Genomic DNA, 13,233 nt, shown 5'->3' on the forward strand with positions numbered 1-13,233 from the left:
AGTTGGTCTACAAGTCTCTTTATCTTTAATATTATAATAATGCTATAAACGTTTCAGCAAACAAAAATTATGCATACAGCATACATTGGTGATTGAAAATCATTATATTATAATATAACCATTTACTTTACCAACTAAACTGTTTACAACACCAAAACACGCCTAATAATGACAAACGAAATCCAATGTATGTCGAAAGTCGATGCAATGCGTAGCACGCCAGTACATGACATATTATAATAAATTATATATAATTTCTCTTGTCGTCCCGAGACGATATCTCATTTTATTTATACGATAACATATTGGTATATTTTAAATACCATTGTCAAAATAATAACGGGTTCACTGACGGACTAACACTTGATTGGTCGCAAAAGCCATTCCCGTTTCGTCTTTTCGAGTTTAAGCGCAACGGAATTACAGCGTCATACAATAATGTATCTATATGAAGCTATCCCCTTATATACACTGTTTGTCCGATGCACTTAAAAATACCACCAGATAATATTGAAAGTAATTACAAATCGAGTGACTGTGATTTTTTACGATTTTTTTAAATTAACCAGCCCCCCTTCCTCCCCACATCATATTTCGAACATGTATGTTTAGCTTACGTATTCGGTTATTTCTATGGTGTGGCAGTCAAAGCGCTCGCATTATCACGTTTTGTGTAAACTTGTTTTTATTGGACATTGACGTAAGGTATAAGCACTGCACGTATTATATTTACTATTTAGTAACATTACAACTACCCACAAACAGTATATATAATAAAATGATAATGCATTGTTGTTTTTACGGTAATAAATATTTCCGTACACAAACGAGTTGAAAGTGTTCGGCAACGATCATTCGAAACTGCATTTTGTTGTTTTTTCTCTCGCGCGCCGACGTTTTAGTCGCGTGTTATAGGTACCCGCGGCCCTCACCAAGGCCGTGCATCATTATTATTACCATGACCGCGCTTTGGATATTATAATGTATTTTATTTTTATTTTCATACACGTTTCTATGTTTCATTGTAAGTTGTTGGTGCACATCTTGCACATTTTAATGATAAATGTCTCAAAATCCCACCAATTAAATTACGTATAATAGGTGTAATAATAATTTATCATTTGCAACGGTTTTCATGTTCGCGTCATCAGTATTAATACGACACATAACGCAAATTAGTAAAAACCCGTAGTATATTATATGTATACTCAACGTTTTTTAAGTTTAAAAATTATCATAATTTAACGAAAACGCTTAATATTTTGATCATTCATATAACGTGGTAAATTATATACTTGTACTATATTGGTACTTTATATATATAGACAGTATATTATCAACTATGTATGTAGAAATTCCTAAAATATTAAGTTCTATTGTATTATATTATAACGATTTATCAAGTTTGATCATTAATCATTACTTAGATGAAAGTTGATTAATTCTCGTTCAACTCATTACTAATTCATAAAAAATTCGTATTCTATCCTTGAACTCATAACACCTGAGTGAATATTGGGCTCAAATGCCTACAGAGGAGCATCCTCAGAATAGTCTATAAGAGCGGAAAGGTGAACGAATCATTATAAATTATAATATAGACGTCATACAATAAAATCCCTCCTCCCAAAACAACCGGTGTAAAGCATTATATACCTATTATATGTATATAATGTATATACACGAGTATAGATTGATGAATGAAAACATAATATTTTGTATTAATGTTTTAACGAACTAAATATATAAATATATTGTTTTATACAGATAAAAATCTTTTTTATCATAATTAATACATTTTGGCCAAAGAATTTTTTTTTTTGAAAACTTATATTTTTACATTTTTATATATATTTGTATTAGAATTTATGTGTATTTTCATAAACAATGATTTTATCATTGAATTTAAACTTATCACCATATATTTCACTATTACAGTGACCTACTCAATGGAAGTGAAGTACACAAGACATATACTATACAGCAGAGTGACATCCCCAGTTTTTCACTTTGAGACGATAATAACTTATAGATAGTTACACATTTCAATTTATTTTGAAAAATTGTATGTATACATAACATAGATATATTATTTGCAATACTTAATTATGTATTCAAATATTCAATATGAGAAATCGATAATCATATAACTTTCATTCGGTAGTATATAATATAATAATAGTATACTAGTACACATGTACACATGTACCTATAGGTGGAATGTACATAAATACCTATTACCTGTATAGAATCAATCCGCAAATCATTATGAAGTCGACTTCGTACGTTTTTATTTGACGTATTACGAATTCGATTACATTGACGTGTACATATGGAGAGGCGACAACCACACATCCACTCCTCTGCTTGACGTATCTTATATTCCCATCAATAGTTGATGAATAAGAATATATTATAAGAATTCAGAATAATTAGAATAATAATAATGATAAATTTGATCGTAAAATATATGCGTATCGACCCAAGCACCAAATCCTTTATTCCGAGTTCCAAATGGTTTTATTACTAATAAAATAACATCGATATTTGCACCATAATAATATTCTACATTCAAAGTCTCAACGTAGGTTTGATAACATAATTATTGCTATTCACGTGTATCGCAAAGGAAGACGACTGTAATCACGTGCTAGAAAAATTTAGTACTCGATGTTATTTTGTCCAGCAGCATATAACATCGAGTACTAATTTTATCTAAATTGTATTATTTCAATATTTTTAAACTATTCAATACGATGTAGCAGTGTAGCATATTATATTCCATAAAACTCACAGGCGACGGGTTTTTTTAAAAAAAAACCAAAAGGATTTGTCGTCTTACACATTGGTGTAGTTACCATGTAGGGAATCTGTCACTGACAGGTAATAATATCGCAAGTGCGTGTAATACTAGATTATAATATAATATATATTTTTGTAACTGTTGAACTATCGTAGTTGTATACAAGTGGCTTTTTAATAATAAAAAAATGTACATACATACATAATACAGAATCGTTTTATAGCGAACTTATTACTTCGAAAACTAAATTCTATCTAAATTGTTTGATTTGGCAAATGTTACATTTAATACAACACATTCTCGTAGAATATTAACTTTAATTGCATAATATATTATATAATAGGTATAAAATATTTTATAAAATTTTAAATAATTACCTTTGTTATTCCAAGTTCTCATAATGAGGTAGTTACCTACTTATAATGTTAAGTAAATTAATTATTGTTCTAAAATAATTTGTTTATGAAAGTCTTAATTTTGATAAACTATTTAAAGATAAATTATAAACGGAGGTTAATAAGAGTTGTTTTTGAAACGCAACGATTTATAATTGTTTTAAATTATTTAACAATACAACATAGGTACTAGCTTGCGCCAAAATAAGCTAAGTTAGATCTCTGTATCCTGTACGAGATTTTTTTTATTTAGCTACGATGATTATGATATTTGTTATTATTTTATTGCGAAATAGAGCTTAAGTGAAAAAAAAGAAATGTCTTCTCCACAAGGTTTAAAATACTATAAGTAAATACGAAGTAAGTAACATAATGACAAATTACAAATCACTTTCGTTAGAAGACACAATATAATAATTATTGCACAATATCCTCCGTAGTCTGACCCGCTTGTTTCGGTCTAGATATATTTTTCGTGGTGAGCATACTTACGGTTGGCAGATTTGCTCCATAGAATGTCGTTTCAATTTAATTAATGATTAATTGATGCAATGTTATAAGCTCGAGGAGCTCGCATATATTAATAATAAGTACAATATATAGTAATAGTAAATAAGTATATATATTTATTTACTTTATACAATCCAAACGTGACAGCATAGAGAGGCATATTATCGTTTGAGATTAAACATGAACTCTTTTTAGCCTTTTATATCATATCAAATAGAACATAAAAAATAAAAATTATTTCTTAAAATTATAAGCAATACATACAGTATATACCTAAATAGGCACCTAATACATCGCTGAACCACAGTTTAAAACTATAATAATTAATTATCTGTTATTTTCAGGTCTAAAGGGCGTGCCATTTCAAGTATGATTAAATAGTTTATAGAACTTATTTTATTTCACCAATACAAGGTGTCATAATGATCGCCTTATTCGATATTTGGTATTGCCAAATAATACACCCAACCAAACATATTATATGGCCTATGATTATGTGGGATAAGTGATTATTTAAATACTGAGGTACCTATCATATTATGCATGATAGGACACTATTTTATATAAATGTTATTAAAATGTGTTTTTAATACATTATATTCAAGGAGTAAGGGTGTCAAATAACAAATAACTAAAAAGTCATTCATTATTATATTTAAGTACCTATTAAGTATATATTTATATATTTATTTTTATATACTTTTTAGTATTGATTTTCTTGATAAATCTAGAAAACAACAATTTAATAGCCTATATTTGTAAGTTGTGTATAGTTAAATAAATATGAATAGGTACTATATCTTATAACGTGATTTTTCAAAAAGTTTGGTTTTTTGACAAGATTTTAAGTTTTTCGGCCTTTTTTGACTCCATTCTGTTTGTATTCGCATTGAGCGTGTCATTTAAAAGCTGTACTACAGTCTACATGTGCTTGTTTCTTCGTATTTCGTTTGTAGCGGTCGCAATCGTGGTAACAAATACGACCGACAGTTTTTCGGACCTTTTCCTCCAGATTTTTTTTTTTTGCAGATCCGTTTTATGTTTTTCAGATACGTTCTGTCCGTATTTTGTGTAGTGCGTGTCATTTAACAATCGTAAGTATACAATTTGTACGCCGATTTCGTTCATATGATAATAACGAACGATTAGAATCGCGGACGCAAACCGACGTACGAGATATGTAGGTATCCTATACTTTTTGCTTAAATCTGGCAGTTTGACGCACATATTAAATCGATTTACGTGTTTTTGATCTATTCGTCAAAATAAGACAAAATCTAGACCATCGACGTCGACGGAGAAAATTAAACGTCTTTGTACTAATAATATGGTATGTATTTCTTTATTTAATTGTTTATATTTTAATAGAGTACTGTGAACGTCACGTTGCAGGTCTCCGTAGAACGGTGACGTCTGTTTTGATGCACAGTATTCATATACTCACGAAAGACTCATAAATACACTACTGTTTTTGATTCAATAAATTGCATCATATCGTTGTATTTTAACATATATTGTTTTGTTCTCGCTGTAGCTTAACCTTTAGACATAATATCTTCAACCACGGGTTGCGCTCTATAGCATAAAAGTGTTTCTCGACAGTATTCATATCACACAATACTGTATTTCTATATTTATACACTTGAGCGTATATTATAATATATATATACATATATACATATATGTGTATGCATAATATGATAGATTATAGATAAATTGATAAGTGAATAGCTATACACGGATATTCCATGAGTCTTATGATGTACTTTTTATGATATAAGTAACTTACATTTAAATATTTAATACCATCGTTCAACTATATATTGCTTTATAAAACGTATATAGTGTAGTTGCATTTTTATCATTTATGCTTGAATTGTTTAAAAGAAAAAAAAATTATTTATTTAATTATCGATTAATACATTTAGCCTGTTATATATTTACCACAGGTGATGACTGCTATCAGTCTATAGCTATCGAAACACTCAATTCCCATTTACGGTGTATATTTTTTCAAAAAGACAAGTTATTACATCGGGTGTTGACTAATTTCTAAACACTCAACGATAGCAATGGTATAGGGAAATATTGTACTATTGTATTTTATATGCTACTCGTAAATATTTGTAGCGTATATTGTTTATAAACATAGTGTTTTCCAATGAAATGTTATTAAATTAAATTTCATATCTTAAAATTAACATCTATGTTCCTTGCGAAAAGGTTCAGCGCTAAAAGTGATCAAAATAGATTGAAATGTCTCTTTTTTTTTTAAGAGAGAATTTAAGAGTGCAGACTTGACTCATGTATACCTACTAAAATTAAGACACGCAAACACAATTATTACAACATTAATGATATCGCGTCAATTATTTTTGGTATTACGCATATAGATATAATGTATAATATGCATAACAAAAACGAGAGTTTTCGCATGTATATATAATTTATATTTGGATAAATCATATTTACTAAACTGTAATAAGTACTTGTGTATTATCGCGAGCGTTGTACAATTCAAATAATATCATACTATAAATACGTCCGACGCTATCCTTAGGGTCTCTCCTCTCGCACACATAATAGGTACGCACGCTCACGTCCAATCATCGCATCACACATCTCTCGGCCGCGTTCCGTGCATATTCGCGGCTGTGTCGACGTGGACGACATATCATACCCAATTTTATTGCTGTGTTATGATCGCAATACCAGGCGTGGCATTTATTAGGTACTCGTTACTAATAAGCAATAGTAATAATTATAATAATGATATGCATATCTGTATATTATACGCGAAAATAATATATATATAATATGTATAGGTACTACCGTCGTGGAAGGGATAAGAAGTGAAAAAAGTGATTCTACCGCGCGCGCGGAATGAGGTCAAAAACTAGGAAGAACACACACGGCTCTAAGTGTGCTACTGGGTTGTTGCCTAGCGCGAGCGTGTGGTGTGTAAGCGTGATGCAACTCTGGCGACTCCGCGCAGACGACAGTGCGCGTCCAACTTATATAACCCATCGAGACTGATGTTTACAATCTTCGCGTGTGCGTGCGCGCGTGTATTTGTAATATTGTGCGTTGCCGCCATTGTATGTAGGTATAGTTGTACGATATAATATTCGGACGGCGGACGACCGGATTCGTCGGTCGGTGGTTTGCGTGTGGATGTGATGATATTATTATAATATTATTATGTATTTATTATAAAATGTTAAATTACCGAGAAAAACAAAAATTTCGCTATAACGTTTTGTCACTAACGCTGCACATATATAATATTATATAACGATATACAATGTACACAATGTACCTACAAAAACCAAAAAGAAATCGGAGACCTGGAGACGAATTACACTATTAGATCGGGTCAGATCGGATTGACATAGAGCATTTTCATGCGTTGAGTATATTATAGAAAAAAAATACGAATTGACCTGAGCCGATAAGCGCTTACTTACTGCAAGTCCCATTGAGAAAATGTCGACGATTTATTTTTTTTAAACGTTTGTTTTAACGCAACTGATAATAAATCAATAGCTGTTAACCTCTTATTATTTACAAATTGGCTTGTAGTACAATAATATTATATTGACGAATTTCCAACAAATCGTCTAACCATATTTTGGCTAATGGGACGTGGTCCTGCGGTAATACGAATAGTTCTGCGCACATGCGAAATCGTACGCTGAGCTGTCTATACACTTCGGTCAGATGTAACGTGTATAATATGTTCGTATACTATAAACTATAATATCGTACACAATGTTTTAAAATGCTAATTCTCTGCTAAAACTCGTACATCGATACCTTATAATAAAATTGATGTCACGTTATTAATTATTATTATCTCGGTTCGCCTATAACGTATATAGTGATGTACTGGTATTCTCTGTCTGCGATAGGATACTGAATTATATAATCGTACCCATATGTACATACCTTGCATGGCGCGGTATGCGTAGTATACCTACCTACATGCTATATAGACGTACGTGAGCAGTCTAAAAGATGTCGAATGTGAATTTTATTATAGGTATATACCTACTATGCCTAGCTACTAGCGGGTATAGGTCAACAGTTGCTATTGAATTATAATTACTACTCACTACTTTATTCGGTTTTAGCGTAGGTACATATACAATATACGAATTATGCATAATATATATATATATATATAGTATTTATTATAATATTATACACGTATAGGTCGCGTAGTAGCCGTTCGCATTCATTGGTCACACGCCACTCTCGCTTTTGTTATACGCTGGCGTTGCAAGCAAACAGTTTTACTGCACGTGTTTATTTTTATTTGCGAACGTATAAAAACACCAAAGGTCACCGAATGTTAATGTCTCCGAAGTGTAAACAGTACATCGATTACAACTGCACGGGTCCGACTGAATATTAAAAAAGAAAACTCGTCATTTTTTCAATGCTTGTTAAACATTTCTCAATCTATTTTAAAAAATAAAAACGATGTAAATAGTATAATTAAATATTATTATTAATTTAGAATCAAATGTTTTTCAATAATTTTCCTTATTTATTAATTTTAAATAAAAACAATTTTGAATTATCTGTCATTATTATATGCAGTCTGAATAGTCTGATCCGTAACAGTGTAGGTAAATAGGTAAGTAAGTAACATAAACATAATATATTTCTATTTGTAAAATGTATAAATATAGTGTTATGTTTATTGCTAAGCCACTGTGATGTACATATTTTTTTTTCTTCGCTGCAACATATTTTCTTTTGTAACTATATATTTTATTTATTTTTAATTTTTATTTGAAAAATCAAACATAATTTACAGATTAGAATTTATAATTATTTATAGATTGGATTAACCTACCTCCTGTAAACTTATGCAGTTAGTGGTGGAGATATGGAGTTATGATTAAAACAATACAAAACAATATTATTATTACAAGTTACAATTATTGCAGAATAACTGACGAGTTATTGTGATATTGAAGTTGAGAGAATAGCTGACAAGTGACATTTTTAAACATCGCGGTCCACGTGTTTATATCTAATATTTTAGTACCATAACATTTATTTTTTTTTTATGTTTTGAAATTTTTTATTTGGTTTTTATCAATCATAAAGTAAACACAGTTTATTTGATAAGAAACTTCGGTTTTTTTGTCGTATTCAATTGCGATTATAGGAAAATTGTCTAGTTTTAATAACAGTATAATACGAGTACTATACCTTATAATATCTAATATCTGTTATCTGTAACACACGTCTATGTAGATAAATCATAAATGTTATTATTATATCTTGCAATCATTTTACAATATATTATGTACTTTGCGTAAAGCAATATTTAACCGAAATTGAGCAACTTAATATTAATAATCCTACACGTGTTTTTTTATACTTAAAACTTAGGTAAGTAAAGTTTTAAAAAATGTTTTTGAAATCTATAATTTAAGAATATTTATAAAAAATGTATAATGTATAACATTCACATTAACAACGACCTAATAAAGGAACAAAATATGTGGTTTAAAATTAATAAAAATATAATATAATTGGCCATTTGTCAGTAGACAATCACAGCAGACAATTATTCAAAATTATTGCATCAAAGTATGCTAGTATTATATAAATATAATTAAAAAATTTTAAAAATGTTTGACTTAGAAAAATATCAATAAGCATTTTTTCCTTTTTTTCTATGTAAAAACGCACGAGATACGATACTCGAGCTAACGTGATGTCAAAAAAAATATAAATAATATTAATATTAAAATATACATTTCAATAGATAGTCGAATTTTTTTGAGCTCTTTAAACAAAATAAAGTCAATTCATCGTTAAAATGTATTGCGAAGACGCGAAGTAAAGCAAACTATAAAATGAATTATTATAATATAAACTGTTTTGTGAGTTGTGATGATTTAATATGACTTGTCATAAAATACGTATATACCAAAAAAATTTTATTGATACGATGTTTTAAACTACACAATTAAAATATAATGCACTGAATTATGCTATAATTAAAGTTGTCATTAAAAAGTGAGTTATATGAAGGTACCTTTATTATATTGTCTATGTCATTCCGCTAAAACTTTGTAAAATTACACTAGCAATTATGAACTATATGGAACACAATATGTTTTATTATTGAATTAATTAACCGTGTGTTCCGCTCCAAAGTACTACTAAATATTTTTGACAGATAACCTTGCAATAAAGTGGAATTTTAGGGGGGACTGACCTAAGTGAGTAGTGAGTAGGTACTGAAATACATACATCTAAGACATTTTAAATGATTTAATCCTAAATATTGTGCAAGTAGGTATAACTTTAAATAGTACAATTTACATATATTATATTGGTATAATAACCATGTTATATGTAACCATATAATTTTAGCACCAGATTTAAATTAATCGACATTTTAATACCTATTATAATAACTTAATGGTTCTAAATTATAAATTTAAAAAAAAAATGTTGTTGAAATATTTAGGAATAAGGTAAAAGGCATAAAGTATAGTTTTAATACCTATTAAATTTTCTAGGTTTTTATTTTAGTGTATATAAAAACCAATTTTATGATAATATTCTAGTATATATTCCCGTATAGCCTTGTATACGAGTACATAGTATACATATTAAAATTTTAAGAAATATAGGCTAAATATTTTATTATTACTTTTAGTTTTCAATTATCGGATGTTACTTAGCAGATTTTATGTGATTATAAAAATAAAAAATATTAATAACCAATAACTAAACCAACAATACTTATAGATACTCGATATTTAATATTTAAGTATTTTAAATGTGTTGCTTTTGTATTCTATGTATGATATACGTTATTCTTATAATACTTTATAATAACTAGCTGTATAACCCGATCCGCCTGCCAAAAAATATAACAAGTATAAAATACGATGGTTTATAAAATATGTACTTGGTTTTAGTGTACACTGGTTTACAAGCAAATCAGCGTTGGTGTACCTCACTTTGTGAACTAATTCAACTGAAATGGTCAATCCGGCTGTGGCGATTTGGATATAGTACTTGGTATATTTTTAAACGTATTTAGAACTACTTTTTACACTTTCACTTTTTTGATATCTCTAAAATAAACGTCAAAATCGGCTGAATAGTTTTTAGTATATTATAAGCTACAAATACACATTCATTTATGTAATATAATATATATGTATGAATTATCAAATAGTCTCTTTTATTTCTTTAACCAATGGTAACCCTATACAATATATGAAGACGTGAGCCAAAACGAATTTCTGCGTGAGTCACCCTATATCAACTTATGTGGGTTGAAAAATGTAACTATAAACACTCTCCAAGTCTACGAATATAATTGTATACAACGATTTATACTTGTATATTATGTATAAATGGATAAATTATTTTATAGATATTAATTTGAATATTTTGTATTATAGACGTGGTTGCAAGTCTATGCAAATAACTTAGTTATTCAAAACACTCAAGTTGAGAATCGAGCAGAAATTATTTAATAATTAAAAATTCTTAAGACAAGCTGGATCTTACAGCATAAGATTAAAAGCAGCAAAGTAAATCTGCATTGCTAAAACAAGTTACAATTTGTTAGAAGTATATCTATATATAATAAGGTTGATAGCACAAAATAAAACAAATGTAATAGTTTTACATAAACTATTACATTTGTTTTATTTTTTTATTATGTATATTTCATTACTAAAAAATAGTATATTATATTAGACTGTGAATTTGGGTGTGTGCTCAAAATTATAATTATATAACTTACCAAAAAAAAAAAAAAATTAAACATTTTTGACCACTAAATCATTTGCCACTATGTGGCAATTAGCTCTGGCTTGACACCATCATTTATTCTATATAATATTAATATAGTAAACAATAAATAAGTATAAAGTAAACACGACAATTATATCCTTATTATATTGTTGGTGTTATTAACCGCTATAATAATCACCACATCATATACTCATGATTTTGAATACCTAGTTGTTGTTTTTTTATTCAAATAATATATTAGTATCATCCTGAAATAACAATAATGCGATATTGTAATTGGCATACGATGTCAGCGATTTATATTGTTGTTTACCTCTTATAGAGTCGCCGGAGATTAGACCACCCGTTGATTGACGACCGGTAACAAGCAGCCGTAGAACAATCCATTCGAAGAATATTGACATATTGTTGTCGTTTGGAGACGACAAGAGTCGCTTGGCACAACATCCTAGCTAGAATTTATGCAATGTGACAGACGTGATGATTAGACAATACAGCAGGTAAGGACATTGCGTTGCGCCGCGATAATAAAATAATATAATATGTCCGTGTGTGGCTGCAGCGGCCAGCAATGATTTGACAAGGACCTTATAATAATATGATTTTTATGTGATGTGCGTATGTGCTAATGAGTTCTTAAATGTATTGTTATAATTAGGAAATAATATATAATATCATATTATTATTATAATGTTTTCATATCGTCACTCATTTGCCCGCGTACAATACTCAAAACGTATAGTTTCGAATTAAAATATTTGATTTGATAACAACTGCGTATGCTTACAGGTGCACGTCACACGGCAAAAATCTCAATATCCAACTCAAAACAAAACTGCGTAGAGGTATAACTTTACGCAAGGTGTTAAATGGTTATCAACCAAGTAACCAACCAACAATGTCTACTTAGCTACTTGTAATATTCACAACTCCACTTATCTAAATTTCAAATGTTTAATAAATAACTATAAATTATTAGTTCAATATTTGATTTTTATTGTATTTTATGTGTTTTTAAAAAAGTACTCATCTTCAGATTATGAAATTAAAAATATTACTATATAAGTTATCATTATAATAAAATAAATAAACGTCCTGATATTTAATATTATCAAAAAAATTGTGTTTTATTTTATACTATGTCCTAGCCTATTTCATATATAATCTTAATAAATAAAATCATTATAATTTACACAAACACAAACATTTGTGTTTAGCGAATAACAAGTCCGCGAATGTGGGAAAATGACTAGAACAAATTTCTCTAATGTTCAATGATTTATTATAGACAAAATAATTACAAGGCGTAATGATTTGACAACTAATTTACTATAGAAAACTAATTATAGGTTCTAATGTTTAGATTACTGGTATTAGTTGTTTTTATTTTTATAACAAATAAATCTTTTAAAATTTTAATGTACATTTCAACTTGCTGGTCGTACAAATAAAATATAATATCAACGCATCATAAAAAGTTTTGTAATTTTATTAATTTAATTATATTATATAACTGCAGTAGACAATTTAAAAATAAATATTCCTAATGTTTTCAATAATTATTAGATTTAACTGATTTAAGTAATAGAGGGATTTTCATATACATACCACCTGTTTGTCAATGATTTAATAATATGTGAGTGTGTCAACTGTGAACATTAAAAAACAACCAACACGGCAACATCGAAAATAATATATAGGCAGTTGGATTGATTGATA

At 28.7% G+C, this 13,233-nt stretch overlaps 1 long non-coding RNA gene across 1 annotated transcript; it reads left to right on the plus strand.

The window, feature by feature from the left end:
- The first annotated feature begins 10,492 nt into the window (after positions 1 to 10,492).
- On the plus strand, positions 10,493 to 12,532 carry LOC132922511 (uncharacterized). The gene is made up of 3 exons (XR_009661025.1): positions 10,493 to 10,767; positions 11,837 to 12,014; positions 12,304 to 12,532. It is a non-coding gene; the product is annotated as an uncharacterized LOC132922511 (long non-coding RNA).
- The last annotated feature ends 701 nt before the right edge of the window (positions 12,533 to 13,233 follow it).

This window comes from Rhopalosiphum padi, chromosome 2, assembly GCF_020882245.1.
Source record: "Rhopalosiphum padi isolate XX-2018 chromosome 2, ASM2088224v1, whole genome shotgun sequence".
NCBI classification, from domain to species: domain Eukaryota; kingdom Metazoa; phylum Arthropoda; class Insecta; order Hemiptera; family Aphididae; genus Rhopalosiphum; species Rhopalosiphum padi.